Below are 22555 nucleotides of genomic sequence, written 5' to 3'. Positions count from 1 at the left end.
ACCTCCCTCCATCTATCATTTTTATCCTTCATCCTCCCTATTCCTCATCATTATTACCTAAGACTTCCATTAATCCCATTATTACTTCATCCCACAATTACCACCTCAGACTTCTATCCATCTATCATTATTACCTCAGACCTCCCTCCAACAATCATTATTTTGCTCAGACCTCCCTCTGTCTTTTCATTATTACCCTCTGACTCCCTCCCACCTGTCACAAGAGCTACTGGAATGTGTTCTTGGTTCTCAGTCATCTTGGGTTATTGAATGTTGGTGCCCATGGTCTGTGTGAAGTGTTTGCGGGTTCTGGCACCTGTTCTGGCAGATCTGGCTCTACTCTCTGACCTCTCTCCTCTGTTGTCCTGGTCCTCCATGCCCTTATATGTAGGGGCCACTCACAAGGAGAGAACAGGATAGTCAGTGGGAGAGCAGAGGGGCTGCTGCGCTTGAGTAGCCTCCTCTAGGCTTCAACCTGGGGCTGGTTCCAGAGCCAATAGTGATTCCTGGACCTCGTCCTGCAGCAGTTGAGTGCCACACACGTGAACGGTGCAATGCCATGGCTTTTGTCGTGACTGTGTGCGTCCCCTCTTCTGCCGGGGACAACCTCTCTGCTGTTCACCCTGAGGCTCCTCTGAGAATGCAAAACCCTCTTTGCTTCATACAATGTAGACCTGATTGTAGTTGACCCACCTCCTTTGTAGATAAGACCTTAGAGAAACTCAAGATTTGTGATTTTCTTTGTCAAAATGTTGTTTGAGGTGGAAAGTTTGAATTAGACATGTGCAGCCCCATGCAGTGGGAAGGCAGAGTTGGATCTGCTGTGCTTCCAGGTTGCTGCTGTCTATGCCGCCAGAACCCAGCACCACAGGGCAGTGAAGGGGAGCACTTGCCTGGCCCTGGCTAGGAAGACTGACAAAAACCAGCCCATGGTCCCCAGGGAGGGAAGGTGGCTCGCCCTGCATAGGGAGCATAACTTCCTCCTCCTCCATGGCGCCTGCTGCTGGGCGTTCCTTGGGGCTGTGCTAAGGCCGCACAGCTGCCGCAGGTGTCATGGAAAGTGCCTGGAGTGGAGGCGCTGCCCTGTGCACTACAGGACAAGTCAAGTCCTGAATGCTGGCCCAGGACCAGCCTGGGAGCACCTGGGCCTGCCATGTCCTCATTAGTGTCTGGGGCAGGAGGGAGGCTAAGCACCTTTGCTCTGTGCTTGGCATCCTGTGTTGATGTCCAGCCCCAGGACGGGCAAGGAGTCTGGGCTGCTTGTGAAGGAGCCACAGTGTGCACCTCTGCCCTTGTGAGGAGCTGGGAGTCTCGTCCTCCTTGGACACGGCATGCTGGAGAGGAAGCAGTGGGGTCTGGCCTGGGTGATTGTGGGTGAGCCCTGTTCAGGGCGTTTGCTGGCAGCCCGATTCCTGCCGGGGCTCTGCGCCAGTGTGTCCTGTTATCAGTTCCCATGACACAATTCCTGGTTCCCCCGACTGTGTTTTATTATTGTTATTCTTAAAAATGGGGGTGGGGGTGTTGAAAGGGAATTTAGGGAAGGGAGTGGGATGATGAAATGAACACCCACTAATTGCTCCAGGAAGCTGCTCTTAGACAGGCCAGCGCCTTTGCAGAAACACAGGGAGTTTATCTGGGCTCAGGGTGCTCCAGCCATGGCAAGGGGAAGCCGGGCAGTTCCGTGACGTCAGCACATGTTCCCCACCTCCAGATTCTGTTAGGAAAACGGGACGTGGTGACAGCCTGCCCGGTGACATTTCCTGTATCTCAGTGCCGGTCAGGTGGCTGCTGGGAGTGGGTGTGGGGAGAGGTGCAGCTCCCTTGCCAGCCCCTCTCACTTCCTCTCTGTGTGCCAGAAACCACATGCTGATAATGGCATGGAGGATATTGACACGACCCTCAGGAGGGAGATAAAGAAGGTAGCAAGAGCCCCCAGAAAGGGTGGCCAGGCAATGCTGTGCCCTCTGTCTCTCCTGGCCACTGGGAGGGAGATGCTGTCTGTGTTGCTGGCTGGTTTGTTTTGCAAACTACGAAAACATCAGCGCAGGGACCCCTGCCCTGCAGAAGGCACAGTCACATCTTAGCTGACATGGTCAGCACCTGGGCCTGGGCATGACACTGCTGTAGCATCAGAGACCAGTTCGCATGGTGCTCATTCTGAGGACCGCTGGCTCCCTTACCAGGGCAGCCAGACACCCGGCATAGTGGGTGTCCCTGGCACAGGGCACTCAGGGGCCAGACAGGAATCAAGGAGGGAGTGTGGGTTCCTTGGGAGACACCTCATTAGAACCTGAGTGCAACTCATGAGAAGCATTTCTGTGTAATTTACAGGTATTTTGCTGTAGAGCCTGTTACCCTAATATTTTCTCAATTTTTGTTTTCTTGCAGTAAATGAAATAATACGGAATGACCTCTCCAGCACAGACACCCATTCCTAGTTTGTCATGTTGGCACTGGCTCAATTCCATGGGAAAGTTGAACTTCGGCAGAGACTTTGGGCTAAATAAACTGATCACACACCTGGTACCCCTCAGAGCTTCCAACTTAATGCCAGGAGCTGGAGATTAGAACTGTATGTGCAAAGAAGCAGCTCTCTAACAGAAGGAAGGAGGGAGGAGAAGGAAGGAAGACTCCTGCATCTCCAGAAGGAAAGTCATCTCAAGAAAACCAGAGGGAGGCAAGTGGGCATGAGCACAGAAGGCTCAACACAGTCTGAGCCCAGGCCACCCTCCTGGCACCCTGGGGGCAACACTGGAAGTGCCTTATTAACCAGACCATCAGGGCATCGTGGGAGTGAGCATTGAATTTGCTACCATGAGAGTATTTGTAGGAACAGAAGCTATCAAACATTTTCATTGTGAAGTGTTACCATTTCTATGAATTAAGAAAATACTGTCAAGCTAAGGGTTGTGAGAGAAAACTAATGAGAGTTTCTTACTTTCTCAACTTTTCCAGGACTGTAACATGCAATCTTGCGCCTTAACCAGTGAGTGAATTTTGGAAATCTTCCGACCTGTCATCTCAGCTTTTTAATAATATATTTCGTTCCTCAGACTGTAGGATTGTTAATAGTCGCATGTTGTGATCTTTGTTTTTAATCTGGCTTTGAACATAGCACAAGTAAATTGAATAGCACAAGCTGGATTACTGGACAAACAAAGCAATCTCCCTGTTACAGGATAGGTCTTGCATTTGCACGTGTGTACATATGTAGCATGTATTTATGTATAAATAATGAATGACAGAGATGGTGGTGATCATTTTTCGCCCTGCAAGGGCTTCCACATTAGCAATAACCAGTATCCATTCTGGAAAGTGCATCAAAGACCCCACACCTGGCTTCCTAGATCCCTGCCTTGGGGAGTGTCACCCCCCGACAGATAGCTGTCAGGTGCCCTCGCTTGCAGTCAAATGAGCGCTTCAGAAAGCTGGGAGAAGAACATTCAGAACAGCTGAAGCAAGGCAGGGAACTGACTGTACGTAACGCTACACAAGGAGTGTAATATATTTTTTGAATTACAGGATTATTTCACAGAAGCCTTATAGCTCTCTGCTTCATCTAAGAAAACAATTACCAAAAACAATGTTTTAATATGCAGCAATGTATAATATGTTTTCAGATTAGTTGCTGTTAATAGGTAGGTTAGTTTAGGCTTTACTACTGCATTTTGTACAATTAACTGCTTATTACACACTATGGCTAGCAGTGACCTATTGTCTCATATAACCAAAAAGCATGGTTTAATTAAGACACATTAACCCAGTGATCGTGCCTTAGGAAGTAATGCCCCCTGGTGGGACGTGCCCGAGCCACACCTGCCAGTGGAGATTTACTGTAAGTTTCTGAGTCCTTGGCCGCAGTGTCCTGGTGGAGGAAGCACTCCTGCGGGAAGAATTGTCCTCAAAATAGTCTTCTGTGTGATTACGTCTTACTTTTTTAACTCACAGAAAGAAACAAAACCTGAAAGCCATATCTGTAACATTTGCACATGACTGCAGAGCTGAAGGCATGTAGCTGCGTGTACATAAGCCCCATCATGTACCCAGTATTTAGTGCTCTAGGAGTTGCATGGAACATTTCTTAGTAGCTGTCATATGGAAAGGAAATGTTGGATATTTGTGTCAGCTATCTTTGTAGTTAGAAAACAGATCCAATAAAGTACTTTTTTGCTGGACAGTCTTGGTCTGAGAGTGCTACGTTACATGTGCAGAGAATTCTCCTTTGTTCTTAAACGTGTTTCCTTTGTATGCAAGGAGTGTTTTATGTGGGTAACTGTGCTGCTAGTGTGATCACTTAAACATGGAACCGTACCTTGCCAGCTGTAGCTCTTTCTTCTTTTCACATTTGAAGAAAAGCCTACTGTAGAAACAAGTAAAATATATACAGTTCTCAGGCCCTTTAAATAAAGCTCTTTGGAAATGTTCATCCAGGCTAGGTGGAGAAGGAACTTTTGTTTATGCCAAATACTTTTGCTCAGAGAAATATTCTGGGTGAGGCTTTGGCCACACACATAGACACATGCAGCCAGGCTATCATCTTAGTAGAATGCTTGGGCTGCTCTCCCCTCACCCCCTCCACCTCCTGCCTCATGGTTAGCGGGAGAGATTATCTAGCCATTCATAAATCAGGTGTAGAACCAGGAACCTCTGCAGTCATTGTTCTTATGTCTCAAAAACAATATTTTTCTTTTAGGATCTTATATAAAGTACAAGAATTCTTATTTCTTTTGCTAAGAGGTTTACAGATTGACTTAAAGCACTAAAGAAATCATTAAAGGCAATTGGTATCAATCTCACCAATTTTCTGCCCTTGAGAATACAGGGTGTCCCTAAGGCCACCATACATACAGAAAATGAGAAATTGTAGCTACATGTACCTTTATTTACAAAATATTCATTATAAAATTCTTGGGACACCCTGTATTTGAAGCAGGCTCAGCAATGGTGCCAAAGTCCCCACATGGGGGACACAAGAATGGACCAAGGAGAGTCTGGGAGAGGCCAGTTGTGTCAACACAGCCAGGATCTCCCAGCTAATGACAAGCAGGCAATGACCGGTAAGCTGCGTGTGAACTGGCCTGGCAGCACCTGCACTGTCAGAGCAGGAGGAATCAGAAAGCACGGCCACTTACCATGCTGAGAGCTGCCAAGAGTGCCGGAAGCTCTTAGATTCAAAGTGAGTTTTTTAACCTCTCATTTTCTTTAATCTCAACAATAGAATTTCATATTCAACATACAAATTTATAAAATGATGGGTGGTTTCTGCAAAGAGCTTGAACTTCTGTGAATAACTCTATGTAGTTTTTGTGTCTTTTAGGTTGATTCGGGGTAAGGGAAATGGACCCAAGGGCTTATTTCTAGCAAGGAGGTTTTGCCTGTCGGGGAAGAGCCATCAGAGCTGTTGTGTGTGCTCAGGTGTAACCAGGACCAAGGCTGCATTTTTCAGGGAAGCTGAGAGAGAAGCCAGCCTCCCTGTGCCGGTGCCAGGCACCCCCTGTGCTCACAGACCTCTCGAAGCTCACTGAGCTGGGTGGACAAGTTGTGTGGGGACCTTGAGGACAGATGCATTTTTCTACTCACTCAGACAAAGTGCAGGACTAGACCATGTTTGCTTTATCCTCACGAGTCTGAGACTATGTGGGAAGAAAAGAAATCTGAAAATATTAAATTTCACACAGCCACATGCAGCCCGGTGTTCTGGAGGCCCCCACTCTCTTCCTGGGGTGGCTATGGTGTGAGCAGCCAGGGCAGCTGGCTGGGTGAGGCCTTGCACGCCCCACCCTCACAGCAGTGCCCTGCCTCACCATGCCCAAGCTGTGCCACGTTCGGTACAGTAGCACGTTCCCTGCCAGTAGCATCACACAGGGGCTCTTCTCAAGGCTAATAAAATAGTTACTGTAAAATACGTACTGCACGGAAATAAGTAAACTGCACTGGAGTTAGTCTGGAGACAATTCAGGAAGAAAGTGAGTCGACATTGAGTGGAAAGGACCCCACAAGAGAAGTCGCCCATCAGATTTTGGAGAGGAGACCCTGCAGGACGAAAGTGAGTTGACGCTGAGCAGAAAGGACGTCGCGAGAGAAGTTGCCCATCAGGTTTGGGGGTTTTTTAATTGTGAGACTCAATAAGATGAAATTAACTATTTTGAAACACTCAATTCAGTAGTATTTTGGACAGTCACACAGCTGCATGAGTACCACCTCTATCCTGTCCATCACCCCAGAAGAGCTTCCAACGCCCACAGGGGCTCCTCCCCACCAGGCCCCAGGAGCACTCATCAGCTTCTGTTTCTGCAAACTGAACACTCTGGATGTGTCATGTGGTGGGATCATGGGCATGTGGCCTCCACGTCCGGCCCCCTTCACTTGGCATCTGTTTTCATGGCCGCCTCTGCTGTGGCTTCACTCCTTTTTAGGATGACATAACTCCATGCACAGAAGCCTTTCCTTTGTCTGGCAGCCAGACAAGGGACCCCTGCTTGTCCTGCCTTTTGGCTTTTGTGAGTAATGTTGCTGCAAACTTCTCTGTGCAGGTTTTCATTCAAGTCTCTATTTTCCATTTGTTTTTTTTGTAGAGACAGAGTCTCATTTTATCACCCTTGGTCGAGTGCCATGGCGTCACACAGCTCACAGCAACCTCCAACTCCTGGGCTTAGGCGATTCTCGTGCCTCAGCCTCCCGAGTAGCTGGGACCACAGGCGCCTGCCACAACGCCCAGCTTCTATTTTCCATTCTTTGGGTACCAACCTCAGAGTAAAATTCCCGTGCAGCCTAGTTGCACGCAGTCCATTCTAAGGAGCTATTTCCTCTGCTCAGTTTTTAAATTATCCATCCCTAAGACAGATGCTGGCTCACTAACCTAATTTGGAATCACATATGTGAAGTACATCATATTTATAATTCTTTATGCCAAAAAAATTAAGTTAAATATAAGATGACTGAGTGTTGGTTCACACCAAACTGAAAGCAGCCCCTCCTGCAGACGACTGGGCCTGGGTTTCCGCCAGGAAACTAGGCGCTCAAATTCATGAGTGTTCGCGTCATTCAGGCAGTGCCAACAGAGCCTCAGGTGACACGTTTTCATTTTTTACTTTACGCACACAAATTAAAAGCAGAGAAAAGTGGCTCAGCGAGATCATTCAGTGCTGAGGATCAGGCGCATAGTGGGAATGTTTCTTAAATAATCCAGCTTCTGTGGGCATTTATCCAATTTTCCGGTGATGCCAGAATTCAGTGTTCTGACCTCTACAAGTAAAGCTACAGAGCCCCTTGGAGCTTTCTGAGTGGTGTGGTCAGAGAACAGGCACCATCTTCCATGGCCAATCTCACGGCCCACGGACTCCAGAGGGAGTTTGCTCCTCTCCCTGCGGGACAGAGCCCAGGGGCAGGGCCACTGGCTTAGCAGACATTCCCCTTTGTCCAAAAAGGAGGAAAATACTAGTGAGAATCTATTCTGGGGGTGGTGTGGGTCACATCTGGAAGGTGACTCAGCCAGTAGCCTGCCGTTTTGGGCGGCGCTTCCTGACCGACTGGGAATATGCGGCCTCGGCCTGACTGGGCTCCTGCATCCCACAATTCTTCCTGGCAGGACCTGCCCTGTCCACAGACCCCCCTCCACCCCCGGCAGAGGGCCCTGCCCTGTCCCCACTGCCCAAGTGTTGCTGGGGGCAGCTGGCTGCAAGGTGTGAGTAGTGTCTTTTGGGGTCTCTGGATCAGCCGCAGAAATCAGGGGGCACAGCAGCCCCCACATGGTGCCTTTTGCAAGTCCTGAGACTGGTCCCTTAGCCCCGGAGATGCCGTCCCCTACTGTGAAGCACCTGCTCCCCTGGGTGGCCAGGCCAGGACTGGCCTCGCCCTCTTGCCAGGCTGTTATCACTGCCATGGCTGAGAGTGACAGAGGCCACTCCTTGCCCTCCTGGGGACACCCAGGCTGGGTTCCCTCTGCAGGCCACCCATGCTGGGCAGGGCATCTCCACTTGTCCCCTCCTCTGAGCCTCTGTGTCCTTATTCACAGACATCAATCCATATGAATCTTCATGTAGCTATGACTCAGTGAGGGCCAGCAGTGTCCACCCAGCAACCTCTGGCCCTAGACATGTCCAGAAAGCTTGATGTCCCCCAGTGAACAGGAGTGCCTTTCTGCAAGGAGAGGCATTGCTAACCCCCTTCCCAATAAACAAATGCACCACAGAGGTGAGTGTGACCAGGGAGGGAGGCTGTGGGGAAGTGGTGGGCAGTGACTCCAGGGCCCACTGGCAGACCTGCTCTGAAGGCCACAGAGGCATCTACATGAAGGACTCTGGGGCAGCAGGCCCTCAGAAGGGAGCAGAGAGTGCAGGGGCACAGGGAAGAGGGGCATCCAGTAGGTGGCATCAGGTTTTATCTCCCAGAGTGACCCCCAGTACTTTGGGGCCCACAGCTCTTCTGCACCTGGTCAGGCCGCTGGGTAGGTTTTCCTGCCCTGGGTGTGGGAACACTCTGGGAGCCCCCCACCCCCCCTGGAGTGTGTGACAAAGTGACCCTCCAGGACCTGTAGGGCTCCCAGCTTTTCTCTCGGGGGCCAGGCTTCCATGAGGAAGCCCAGGCCATGGGGAAGGGCATGGGGGGAAGCCACAGGGGGAAACAGGGCCAGGGCCCACCTGACAGGCAGCAGGAGGGAGAGACAAAGAGAGTGACAGAGACAGAGACGGAGAGAGAAAGGGAGAGAGAAGAGAAGGGAGGAGGCAGAGGGGTACTGTGTGGAGGCAGTGCGCCCAGGGTACGGACCCACCCGTCCTTGGTGTGCCCTGCGAGGAGGACAGACAGTCGCCAGGCATGTGACAGGACCTGGCGTCGGCTCCCAGGAAGGTGAGCCCGTGGGAGGGCCATGGGTGCCCAGAGATTCAAAACAACCAACCTCCTATGGCTGAGAAGAGGCTGCTGGGACAGGAAGGACTGTTAGGAGACCCCTAGAAATAAAGATTAACACTACAGTGATAATAACCACAGTCCAGACCATCCTAACAGGGACAACTGCAGTGAAGGTGCTGAGAGTTGGGGTTTGGGGCCTGCTTGGAGTTCTGTCGGGGAGGCAACAAACCTACTCCCCTTCCTCCTCCTGGGAACCGGGGCCAGGCTCCCCACAGCCCTTTGAGCAGGAGGAGGCACCATCCCACAGCCAGCCCTCCCCAGATTTCTGGATTTGGGGTGTTCAGTAAGTACAATGTAATAGTCCACAATCTGCAAAAATATCAAACTCTTTCAGATAAGGGACACTCAACTACGTATCTTTACATATAAAGTGGTTTCTTATAGGCACATAATCTGGTCCTGCCCTTCGACATGGTCCCATCACCTCTGCTTCTGGAGGGCTGTTATAGGTTCCTGCACTTAATACAGTTATGGATATGGTTGGATGCAAATCTACCCTCTTGTTATTTGTTTTCTATTTGAATCATATATTCCCATTTTGCCCCTTTCTGCCTTATTTTGGATTAAATTGAGTATTTTTTATGATAGCGTTTTTCTCCTTTGTTAGCTAACCAGCTGTGACTATTGGTTGTGTTTCTTTAGAGGTTACATCAGGGTTTTCAGGTGGCATCATCACCTCACCCACGGCTCCCCTTTTATGTCCCCCTTCCATGGCCTGCCTTTCACAGCCCGCCTTCCACAGCCCACCTTCCACAGCCCACTTTCCACGGCCCACTTTCCACAGCCTGCCTTCCATGGCCCGCCTTCCATGGCCCACCTTCCACAGCCCATCTTCCATGGCCCACCTTCCACAGCCCATCTTCCATGGCCCACCTTCCACAGCCCACCTTTCATGGCCCACCCTCTACAGCCTACCTTCAGTGGCACTGAGCCCCATGCACAGCAGGGGAGAGCTCAGCTCTCAGCTTCTGCACTGCTGTTTTCAAGTACCTTACTTTTATGAATCCCACAATATATTGTCATTATTTTGCTTTAAAGAGTATAATAAAAAGTTATAAATATTTCATAGTTACCTTTATGGCTACCATTCCCAGTCCTAGGCATTATTTTGATTAAATCAAAGCTTCCACGTGGTACGCATCCCCCACAAGACTTTCTTTAACATTGCTTACTGTGTAGATATGGTGGTGGTAAATTATTTCAGCTTTTGTATATATGATAAGCCTTTGTCTGCTTTTTATTTTCATCTTTTAATTTTAAAATAATTCTATATTCACAGGAAGGTACAAAAAAAGTACAGAGAGGTTCTATTGAAACTTCACTTTCACCACGTCTCCCCTAAACAGGGAATTGACCTTGGCACACTTTCCAACTGTTACTCAGATCTGCTAGGTTTACATGCACACGTGTTTATGAATGTGTACATGTGTGCATACGTGTGTGTGCACACATGCTCAGCTCTATACAGTGTTTTGTCACGTGTAGATTTATTTATGCAGCCAACACGTGAGCCATCCCATGATAGTTTTCTCATACCCTTGCCTCTGCAGCCACCGATTCATTCTCCAGGTCTACGAATGCTCACGTCTCATGGCTGGAGTGGTGTGTCAGCAGGATTTGAGGTTGGGCTCCATCCAGTGTCACCTGTGTCATGAGTATGTCTTTCTACTGCTGAACAGTATTTCACAGTGTGGAGGGCTGGCACCGTTCACTTTCCCACTTGGGGCATTTGAGCGAGTTCCTGGGTTTTTACCCATTTTTTGGCTACCTTGAACAAAGCTGCTATGACCCTCAGGGAACAGGGATAAAGGCCCACAGGACAACTGCGGGGCCAGATGGTAAGTGCATGTTTTGTTTTTTATAAATGACCCATTTTGCGGTTGCTTTCTGTCTCACATCCCCACCAGCAGTGCACAAGCGACTGTTTTTTATTCCAGCTGTTCTGATAGGTGTGTTGCAGCCCCTTGCTCACAGGTTCATGTTCACATCTCCCTCTTGGCTAATGATGTCAAGCACCTTTTCAAGCATCCATTTGCTGTCTGGATGTCTAGACGTATCTGTGTGTCTGGTGAAATGTCTTCTCCTGTCTTGTGTCCATTTTCTCCTGGACTTTTTTTTTTTTACTGCCACATGTCAAGAGTCTTACAGTCTACACGCAAGCACTTTATCAGATGTGTATTTTGCTTCTCCTAGTCTGTAGCCTAACAGAATCTTTAAGAGAGAAAAACTTTAATTTCAGTGAGGCCCAGTTTTTTACTTTCCTTTCATGGGCTGTTTTAAGCTCAAGAACTTTTCATCTACTCTTAAGTCCTAAAGAGTTTCCTTTGTGTTTTATTCTAAAAATTTTATAGCTTTGTTTTCTATAGTAAGCTCATGATCCATTTGAGTTAATTTTTTGTGTAAGGTGTGAAACTTTGATCAAGACCTATTTCTCCCCTTGCACAGCCAGTGGCTCCAGGACCATTGCAAAAAACACATCCTTCTGGACACAGTGAGGCGGGTCTTGGTCTCTGCTTCCCACCAACCCCACCTGCCCATGTTACTGCAGCCACAGAAGCCATGATCCTTCCCTCTGTATTCTTCTCTTTCAAACTGGACTTAGCTATTCTAGGTCCTCTGTCTTTCAATGTAAATTTTATAATAAGCTTATCCACATCTACAAAAACCTTACTGGGATATCAATAGGAATTATACTAAACCTGTAGGTTAATTTGGGGAGACGCGATTTTTCCTATTTTCTATTCCATGCATTTGGAATGTCTCTCCATTTATTTTTCTTTCTTTTTCCCCTTTCTTTCCTTTTCTCTTCTTTTTCCCTTTTTCTCTTTTATGTTTCCCCCAGTTGCTATGTTAAACAGGAGTGGTAAGAGTGGACATCCCTGCCTCATTCCTGATTGTAGGGCAGCACTTGACCCTTCCCCGTCTAGTGTGATGTTAGCCGCTGGGTGGTGTGGAACCTCTTCACCACATTCTCAGAACCATTCTTTTACTTCCCTGAGAGTTTTCATCACATGTGGGGATTGGATTCTGTCAAACACCCCTTTTCATGAACTGACGTGATGACAAGGTCTCTCTTCTCCAGCCTGCTGATTTGCTAATTGTGTTCACCTTCATTTTTCGATCCATGGAACTCTTGTTTTTGCCCCTTCACCCCCCAGGCACCTTCAGGCTGCCCTTACACAGCCTCTGGTTTACACAACTCCAGCACAAAGTTGCCTACACCACTCCTTTGTTCTTCCAGATAAAACGTGTCTTTTTTCTCTGGCTGCTTTTAAGATTTTTTTCTTTACCATGGGTTTTAAGCAATTTGATAACATAATGAGGTGTAATTTTCTTCGTGTCTCTTGTGTTTGGGGTTTGAACCTGTGCATTTATAGTTTTCGTCAAATGTGAGAAAATGTTGGCCTTTATCTGCTCAGACCTGTCTGTCCCCTCCTGCAGCCCCAAAGACCCATGTCCTAGGCCGCTCAGGGTTGGCCCGAGCTAGTAGTGCTGTTTTGTCAGACTTTTTCTCAGTTTTTTATTTTACACAGTTTCTCGGGCTGTGTCTTCTTACTGGCATTTTCTTCCTGCACTATTTCGTTTTCTGTGACTGGCCATCCATACCAGTCAAGTTCCCTCTGGGTCATTTCCCGCCCCCAACCTCGCCGTGCTCAGGCTCCTCTGTTGATTCTGTCATCTGTTCATTTTGAGTTGATTTTGTTGGATTTTCTTTCCATTTCAGATTGAAGTCTCCTGCTTCTTCAAAAGCCTGCTAATTTTTGATCAGATGTCAGACATTGTGAATACTACCTCATTGGGTACTGGAATGTTTTATTTTCTCATAAACATGCTTGAGCTTTGTTCCAGGTTGCAGGTAAGTCACTTGGAATGTGTGTGACTCCTTTGAATCTTCCTTGCTTTTCCGCTTTGTTGGGTGGGACCTGAGCAGTGTTTAGTCTCAGCTGATTTCCCGGTGTTGACACAACGCCCTTCCAAGGCAGCTGCCTTCTGAGCATCCCCTATGTGAGACGGGGCTGGAACCACCTGGCCTCTGAGCCCCAAGTGCTACTCATCTCACATGGTTCTCTCCAGACTTACACACGGCCAGCCTGGGGAGCTCTGCAGGGTGCTCACTCCCTCTGGGCAGCTGCCCCTGCTGGTCACCCAGCCTCCTTGTCCAGCTGGCTTCTCAACTGCGTCTGCTCAGCTCCTGTCCTGCTCCCCACCAGGCCTGGAAGCCCTACTGGCCATGAGCCAAGGCCTGCCTCTGAGTTTGCCCTCTCTCAGGGATCACTGTCTTTGTTGCCTGGTGTCTAATGTCTAACACGTGTTTCATATATTTTGTCCATTTTTTCACTTGTTTTGGTGGAAGGGTACATCTGGTCCCTGTTAGTCCATCTTGGCCAGAAGCAGGAGTTCTGGTGCCTGACATTTCAAAGCTGTCTTGGTAGGCTGGCTCCGCGTCAGTGCGGGAGTCAGGCTCCTGCTTCCCTGTGCATTACACCCTGTAACAATAACTCTATTCAAGGAAAAGCTGCATGTCCAGCCACGAGGGCGGCTGTGATCACTAGAAGTGCCTCGGGCCTCATATAACTTTAATCGGACGGGAAAGCATCAGACAGAGGCTGAAAAACAGTGTTAGCTGCCAAATATGCTTTTACCTGGAGGGAAGACAGAAGAACTCTGGGGAAGAGCCAGGAGATTTTCACAGTTTTTTAAAAAGCAACAGAGAAGCAAAACGTGCCAGTGTTCAGGCAATGTGGGAACCTCCCATGAGGCTCAGGGCCATGCTGCCAGCACCCCCGCGCCCACCGTCCTCTGCCTGTTGCACCCAGTACCCTCACCGGCAGCTGAGAGATACGGCCAGACTCTGGCACTGCCACTCAGAAGACAAGCCACATCCCTGAGGGCCTGTGCCATTCACCTCCCAAACGCTCAGCATCTGGGGCCCAACCAGCAAACGGTCTGTGTGTTTAGTTTTACACCCTCAAAATGAAAATAGCTGCACTTCATGCATGTTTCTTATTTGTGTTTTTCCATGTGCTGTACCTGGACGCTGTGGGATAATTGGACACTCAGGATTGTCTGGCTGGATTCAAGTTCATCTTTCGACTTTCCAGCAGGAAAGGGGTCTGCATGCAGTTTGCTAACTTAAATCAGCAACCCAAGCGCTTCTTTCAGGGAAATGGTTACAAAGACTTTAGCAACCCTTACCACTTACAAGCAAATAAGACTGCTAATTATGGGATCCCCCCTCCTATTTACTGGAGGAGGCCCAGCAGGACCACAACTTGAAAATATGCCATTAGCCACTAGTTCCTAACATATACTTGAAAAGAATAAAGCAAACAAAACAAACACACACAAAAAAACATGCAGACTTTTCAGTCACTGAAGATCCCACTCAACCTGCATGCTCACGTCTGCTATGGATGTCAGAGTATTTCCAATGTGCGTCCCCCATTTGATCCTGTGACAGAGACAAGGCCAGACAAACTCCCCATCTGTAGGCAAAGCCACTGATACCTGGAGGGGTGAGGGCTGCAGGGTTAGTGTGAAGGCTTCAGTGCTAATTGTGCTAGTGGTTTCAGAAACCACCTGACATTCATGTATCAAGTCACCCACCCACCCGTCCTCTATCTACCTGTCCTCTATCCACCTGTCCTCTATTCTCCCGTCCTGTATCCTCCTGACCGCTATCCACCCGTCCTCTATCTACCCATCCTCTATCCTCCCATCCTGTATCCTCCCAACCCCTATCTACCCATCCTCTATCCTCCCATCCTCTATCCACTCATCCTCTATCCACCCATCCTCTATCCTCCCATCCTCTATCCACTCATCCTCTATCCACCCATCCTCTATCCTCCCATCCTCTATCCACCTGTCCTCTATCCACCCATCATCTATCCTCCCATCCTCTATCCACCTGTCCTCTATCTACCTGTCCTCTATCCACTCATCCTCTATCCTCCCATCCTCTATCCTCCCATCCTCTATCCTCCCATCCTCTATCCACCTGTCCTCTATCCTCCCGTCCTCTATCCTCCCATCCTCTATCCACCCGTCCTCTATCCACCCATCCTCTATCCTCCCATCCGCTATCCACCTGTCCTCTATCCACTCATCCTCTATCCTCCCATCCTCTATCCACCTGTCCTCTATCCACCCATCCTCTATCCTCCCATCCACCTGTCCTCTATCCACTGGTCCTCTATCCACCTGTGTTCTCATCCTCTATCCACCCAGCGACCTACCACTCATTCCCACTGAGCTGACAAGCTTTCCTATGCTCCCTCCCTTGCATTTCTTGATGACAACCAATGTCCCAACACCCAGCATGGGTTGGTTGTGCCTGAGAGCTGCCCTTCTTGGTGCAGGGCTTTGTCCAGACATCTCTTCTCATTTAATTGACCCTGGCCCTACCTAGGGCAGTGCAGAGACTGTGAGCAGTGAGCCCTGGACCTGCAGAGGGAGGGCTGAGGGATAGGCGAGCAGCTGTCAGGAGAATCCTCCTCCCTTTCTCCCATCTTGCGGCTACATTGGCCACAGGGCCCTGAGTTCTCCCTCTTCCCCCATTCCCCCAAGTATACTGGAGCTCAGGACCCTCCCACACCCAGGGCCAGGTCCCATGGAGGAGACCTATAGTCTCCAGGGACTCTCTGCATCCCCCTGCTGTGCAGACTCGGGCTCCTGTGTCTGTCAGGTGGGTTCCTAGCTGGAGGAGACCCACGTTATCTAGGGACCCTCTGCAGCCTCCTGCTGTGCAGGCTCAGGCTCCTCTGTGTCTGCCAGGCAATTTCCTGGTGGATCCAAGTCCCAGCTGGGTCCAGCTGTGCACACAGATTCTCGCAGGGTGGCAGGCCAAAGCTGCCCCCTCCCATCCGGCTGTGGTAAAGGGTGGCAAGTTTGCCTTTCAGGACAGATTTCCTGGCCATTCTTGGGTATCAGAGCAGAGCCTGCATCTCACCCGTCTCACAGCTTACTGCTTCCACCAAGAGGATGGTAGGGCCTACCAGGGAGGGGTGTGCAGGAAACAGGCATGTCACTCTGGGCAGCTGGGTGGAGCCACATACCCTGGACTGGGGCCAGACCAAGGGAGCGTGGGGGACCTGAGTCAAAGCCTATCACACCCAACGCTCAGGTCTCAGGCATCTGTCTCAGTGTTCTGAGCTATCACATCTGATGCTGATGACACTAGGAAGGTGTTTCTATACATGGGTCTGAAATTGGGTCTGCAGGTGTAGTGGTGCTGAGAGTGCCCTGGAGCCCCAGGGGGCAAGGCTGAGTGAGGGCCCATGTGGCCACATATAGTGGAAATACCTGGGCTCTTTCCCAGGTGACTGTATCCACCTGGCCTCGGAGGCCAGGGCTGAGCTCAGCCAACCTGACAGCAGAAGAGTGATGGGGTGGGGCAGGTGGCCCTGTGACCACAGAAGATGGAGCTCCCTGGTCCTGGGGAAGGGAAGGGCACAGGTCTCTCTGTACTTATGACTGTTCCCTTGGATATGGGGGTGGACAGGGTGCCGTAAGCCCAGGCCCTAGAGCTCTGACTGCAGTGGCCTAGGTCTGGTCACCCTGCCTCCAGTCTTCACACCTGCCAGGAGGTAGCTGCCCCCCACTATCAGTTTCCCAGACACCCCCACCTTTGTTCCTTCCTTTTCTCTGAGCTGCAGCCACATGGAAGGCAGTGAAGCATGCCCTGCCTCTGCCTTTGAGAAAAGAGCCTCCCTGGGCTGGACGCCTGCCCCTCAAACCTGCATGGACACCTCCCCTGTTGAATAGTCTCCAGCAACCAGCATCGCCTCACAAGCCTCTGAGTAAGAGGAAAAGGGGCTGTTGGAACTTTATGAGACAGAAATGCCAATGCTGGGCTGGTGCATGAGCCAGGGCTGCATCGGTGCCTGGGACACCAAAGCCACCAGGTACAGCTCCTCTCCTCACAACACCTGGGCACGGCAGAGGGGGCTGTGGCCCCATCTCAGCACACGGACCACCTGCCCCCCCAACTGGGAGGGGCAGGACCCCTGTGGGGTCACCCTGATGTTGGCCCCAGAGGCATCACTGAACTTCATAGATACGGAAGAACCTCACTGAGCCTGTGAGTCCAAAATCTGCTGGGCAGCTTTTATAGAATGAAAAGTGGCCGCAGTCTATCTCAGAGCTGCAGGTGGCTCCACTTTCTTCCTCTTCTTCCTCTCAGGCTCTGATTGAACTCAAGGATTTAAGACATAGTCACGTGCCAGCCACTGTCTAGATCAGTGATTTTCAACTGGTATGCCATGAAAGGATCTTCAGTGTTCCAAAATAATTTGAAAAGATCATTAATTAAATTATTTTAGAAAGAAGTTCAAAGCACTTTTTTTTCACTTTTTAAAAATCAACATAATTTAAGTGTGCCACGAGATAAAAAAGTTTGAAAAATATTGATTTAGATGGTAGCCTGGCTCGGCCCCCTGTAACACAGTGGTTACGGTGCCAGCCACATACACTGAAGCTGGAGAGTTCGAGCCCAACCTAGGTCAGCTAAGCAACAAGGACAACCGCAGCAAAAAAAATAGCCGGGTGTTGTGGCAGGCGCCTGTAGTCCCAGCTACTTTGGAAGCTGAGGCAAGAGAATCGCTTAAGCCCATGAGTTTGAGGTTGCTGTGAGTTGTGATGCCATAGTACTATACCCATGGTGGCAGCTTGAGACTCTGTCTCAAAAAAAAAAGATGGTAGCCTAGGCCCAGCCCAATGTCTCACACCTATGATCCCAGCACTGGGAGGCTGAGATGAGAGGCTTGCTGGAGGCCAGGAGTTTTAGACCAACCTGGGCAACACAGCAAGACCCTGTCACTACAAAAATATAATTTTAAAGAAGACAGCAGTCTAATAATGCATTAAGGAAGCTCCCAACAAAAGAGTTTTTGTAAGCTCTGTTAACCAGGTAATCTATTTTCTGATCATTCCATTAACCAAAAATTTCTGGGTTGAATTTTCTGGGTTGCAATTTCTGGGAATTATGATGAAATCCCAAGCAGTGTTTCTTTTAATGAGCAGAAAGAAGGAGACTTTCCTGAGGGATCAGCACCCACAGAAAACAACAGACACCCCTGCCACTCTGCTGCTCTGAGGTGCCCCTCAGAGTAATGCTTGAGCACAGCACTAATTAGATGTGAGCCAGGGTGGAGCTTTGGCTTCAAAGCAAATCTGGATGCGATGGGGCATGTTGACCTGAGAAGCCCCATTTGAAAAGATCATTAGTTAAATTATTTTAGAAAGAAGTTCAAAGCACAGTTTTTTTTTCACTTTTTGCTTGAGTTAGGGTTAGGGTTAGGGTGGGGGCTGCAGGCTGGGAGAGTGGGTGTAGCCTGAGCAAGGGGAACAGCTGACAGAACTCTGATCAGTGCCTCATTGCACCTGTAGCATGGTGTTGCCAGGGGGAAGCAGTGCCTGCCCAGCCCCTGGCTCTCAGAGAAGAGTCTGGCTTTTTCAGCTGTCGGCCCTCTCCTCCCTCTTTCAGTAAGGAAGTCATGGCACAAGGCTGGAAGGCTCACTCCCAATGCCAGCAGCTGGGGCTGGAGGGGAGCCCATGTGAGCCAGCCATGAGCACTGAATAGGACAGAGAGTGAAGGTTGTCACAAAAGAACAACAAGCTTGTCCCCAAGGAGTGGAGGAAAACAGTAGCCCAGGGAGAACAGCCATGGTCCTGGCCACCCTTGATGTGTCAGGGACATGTGGGAGGCCTCCAACCACCGCTGAAGCCTACAGCTCTGCTGGCATCCTGCCCTCCCCCATCCCATCCGATGCTTTACAGGATCACAAGCTGGGTGTGTGCTCTGCCATGGGCTTAGAAGGCCTTGTCTGCACTCTTCTGCCAACGTGGCACCCACTGCGCCCACTGCCGAAGCTGCTGTGTGTCCTGACCCCTCCCAGGTGGATGCTGCCTGCTCTGCCTGGCCCCAACTTTGTTCAGGGAATGGGTGCATTGTTCCCGTCTTTCTTCTTGGTTGGTGAGCGATATATTTTTTCTAAGCACTAAACTTGTGGTTTGCAAAGCAAACATTACGTCACCCACAGCCGGGGCTGTGCTGAGGTATGTTCTGTATCTGACCTCCTGAGGCCAAATCTCCGTTTTGTTTCAAATATAAGCTTAGAATTCTGGAGTCCTGTGAGGCCACTGTTTAAATTAAAAACATTTTTTTTAAAGTTTCCCAGTGTTTCACGAACCTAGACATGGTGAGAATGAGCTTGAGAGTTGAAAGAGAACAAAGACTCTGGTCCCCCTGGACAATTTCTGGGACAGACAGACAGTCCATGTCCCCTGATGGCCCCAATGTGGGTGTCTGCGGAGCTGCCCAAGGCAGGGCCTACAGGTCAGCAATGTGCTTGCCACATCCACACTGGCTTCTCTGCATGGGGCTTGTCCCGGATAGGTATCACCTCAGCACATGAAGGAGCAGCCACAGCCACGGCCAGAGTGCCCAGCCCTGACCCTGGGCAGCCGCAGTCAGGGAAGTGTCTGGGAAGAACCAGCAACCACCAGTCACTGTCAGTGCTGCAAGCTCAGCCCAAGTCCATCTGTGTCAGGAAGAGCATGGGAGAGGCCTGCACTTGTGCCGGGTGGCCACTGAACTGCTGGCCCCAGAGGAGGCCCAGTTAGCTCCTGCCCATGCTGCTGGGTTCCTGTCTGGCATCCAGCACACAGACGTGCTCAACACACACTTGTGAGGGGAATGAACGTGTGTGTGAGAGCAGAGGACTGCTACAGAAACCCAGGAGAGGCCTGGCATGGACATGGCCTTAGCTGGCCGCTGGTCAGCTTCCCTGGCACTGGCCTCCAAGTGACTCCAGATGAGTCTGCCCTGCCTCTCTTGAGGCCAGCATCCCACAGCCCTGATGACCTCTAAAACCGTCCCCTTGGGTCCCATCCTTACTGACCAGCTGAGGCCCTCTCACCCCCATCTCAACCAAACCCAAGCCCTGCACATTCTGGTTAACCTGACTTAGTTGCACCATAGTGTATGCAGGACTCAAACCCCATGCTGGGTAGAGACCTTCCTAGTCGTTTACAATAGATACATAAATGCAGGCAGCCCTGAAGTGTGTCCATGCCCAGTAGATCATGGCTCATGGCATTCCCCAGTGAGATGGGCCCTGTCCAGTCAGATGAAGCCTCTATGCATCAGACAAACAGGTGATCCCTTCTTCCCCCAAGGGGACATTTCTTGGCCTTCAGACTTGAACTGAAATACCGACTTCTCTTGTGGACTTGGACTTGAGCAGACACCAGCAGCTCTGGGGGTCTGTAGCCCTGGGACTGAGAACCTTTGCAGAGCTTATTCCACCTGATCACTAAGGTTCTGGTACCTGTCCAAGGCGACCATGGTAGCAATGCTGGCGGCACATTGCAGGGACATCTGGATAGCCATCTGTCCCCTGTCCCAGATTAGCACAGCCTTCGGCACAGAGTCTCAGGGTGACCCCCTACCCTGAAAGCTCACAGGCGCCACACTGGGTCCTGGGGGCCAGCAACAGCAGCTCAGGAAGACATCTGCTTTCCACCCTCACAGGGAATCTCCTCTAGCCAGCCTCTTTCTTGCCTTTTTTAAAACAACAATATGATTGTTTCAGAATTAAAATTCCTAAAGAGAAACTTGCCAAGTGTGACCCACACAGGATTCCATGTTCATGAACTTGTTCCATGTTTCCAAGTGTGCGTTGCAGGTCCTGTATTCCTGCTGAGGATAGCTGGCACCTGCTGGGTGCAGCCACCAGGCAGAGACTGGTAGGAATATTTTCTTAGAGTGTCCTCCGAACGGTCCTGGGGCCATCTTCAGGTCACCAAATGAGAAGCAGACTCATCAGGAACATGACGTGACTGCTCAAGAGAAACAGATGCTTAGTGGTCCGTGTCCAGAACCTACCTAAGCTGGGCCCGAGACCTGGCCAGTCCCGGGCCCTGACAAGTGGTGTCAGAAGTGGGATAGTGAACACCACTGACAAATGGTGCTTTGAGCAGGATTCAGTAAATGTGGACCGAGAGGGAAATAAGCTTTAGCAAAATAAGAAGAAGAGAAGAGAAATAGAAGTACTAAGAGGGAAAAGAAATATCTAAGAAAGACAGCCAACAGCAGGCCTTTCTCATTCGGTTTTTTCCTCTTCTTTCCTGCATTTTCTCTTTCCAAATTCTAACTACTACTTCTGTGGGGGGAAAAGCTGGTAAAATCCTTTAGTCTCTTCTGTGAAGCAGCTGAAGAAAAACAGAAAAAAGCCTCTAAACAAGAGGGAAAGAGAAAGGCTGGACCTGGGAGATAAGAATCTTTAGTAAACAAGCCTTTAGCCTCAGGAGTGAGAAAAGCCTTCGGTAAAACAGCAAAGAGAAAAGTTTGGGAATAGGTTGCAAGAGTTTATTAAGTTAGGGAAGAGAACTTCTAACTGCCTTCCCCTAATACCTTCGCCCAATGCCAGCAGGAAGTAGCTTTTGAGAGACCGACGCCCCGATCCCCTTTTTGGCAGTTGAGTTCTGTTTAAAAAAAGAATTGAGGTAGATTGAGGCTAGTGAAGAAATAGTGGAAGTATAGTTTTGGTTTTTTTTTGTTTTTTTTTTTTATAATGAAAAAAAATCCTTTAATAAAGATAATATGCCTAGTTAAAATAGGAACACAGTCATAAGAAATGCATAAATATACATAGCATAAACTATAAAATTTTATTCATAGATATAAAAAATACAATCTACGAACATAAGATATTCCTAGATAATAAGTTTGAAGTTGAAAATATGCCAACTTTTTGCACATTAACTCAATATAAATTTTTCTCTAAGCCTCAAATACCTCTTTTGCTCCATAAGCTTTTCATGCTATTTTATATGCTAATAAGTCCCAAATGTATACTCACAGCCCTGCCCTCTCTTATTCTACAGCCAACTTCTCATTGGACATTTTAATTTGGATGTGTCACAGAATCTCAAACTTAACTCTTATTATCCACCCAAAATGGATGCTACCTCTAGAGATTCCAACCCTAGAAATGGTACCTCTATCCACTCACTTACCAAACAAAGAAAATCATCATGGACTTCTCTCTCTACCTCCAATATATCACCACATTTCATTTCTTCTACCCCAAAGTACACTTTAAATAGATCTACTTTCTTAAAATTTTATGTTAGATATTCCAGAAATCACCTCCTAATTTATCTGCTCTCTTCTACTCTACCTATAGTGCCAATCTAAGACTCATCTTTTCAAGATGTTAATGACAATGTAAATTGCTACACTTTTGTTAAAAAACTTAATAGCATTCCAATGCTAAATCCAAAGAGTAATTCCGAAGCTCTTGTCATTGCCCATGAGGTTCTGCATGCCTCACCCTTGCTGACTTCTCCTACCTCTTCTGTCTGTTCCTTGAATATACGGGGCTCATTTGCTCTTTATGCCATTGTTTTTGTTGATACCATGTCTAGAATACTTTCCCTCCATCTCTTCATGAGGCCAGAATGCACTCATTTGTCAGTTGCTAGATTAAAGGTTGATACCATTCTGAAGTAGGTCTTTCCCACCTTCTGTCCAACCCCATTATTCATTTTTTTTTAATTTTTAACAGAAGCCTTTATTTGCCTGTTCTGAAAATAAAGCTGGCTGAGTTTCCTCTTTTTGGTGATTAGTCAAAGAGA

The 22555-nt window shown here is 49.0% G+C and overlaps 1 pseudogene across 1 annotated transcript in view; it reads right to left on the bottom strand.

Moving 5' to 3' along the window:
• Positions 1 to 20213: 20213 nt before the first annotated feature.
• The window catches only part of LOC100967082, a 3299-nt pseudogene continuing 957 nt past the window's right edge, over positions 20214 to 22555 (bottom strand). The window contains exon 2 of the transcript XR_001161221.1: positions 20214 to 20333. The product of XR_001161221.1 is annotated as a 60S acidic ribosomal protein P0 pseudogene (transcript). The remainder of the gene's footprint in view (positions 20334 to 22555) is intronic.

The sequence above is a fragment of the Otolemur garnettii genome, unplaced genomic scaffold (genome assembly GCF_000181295.1).
Source record: "Otolemur garnettii isolate 467f Iridium unplaced genomic scaffold, OtoGar3 scaffold00027, whole genome shotgun sequence".
In the NCBI taxonomy this organism is placed as follows: domain Eukaryota; kingdom Metazoa; phylum Chordata; class Mammalia; order Primates; family Galagidae; genus Otolemur; species Otolemur garnettii.
Note: the sequence above shows the minus strand (reverse complement) of the source record. Positions and strands in the feature narration are given on the sequence as shown.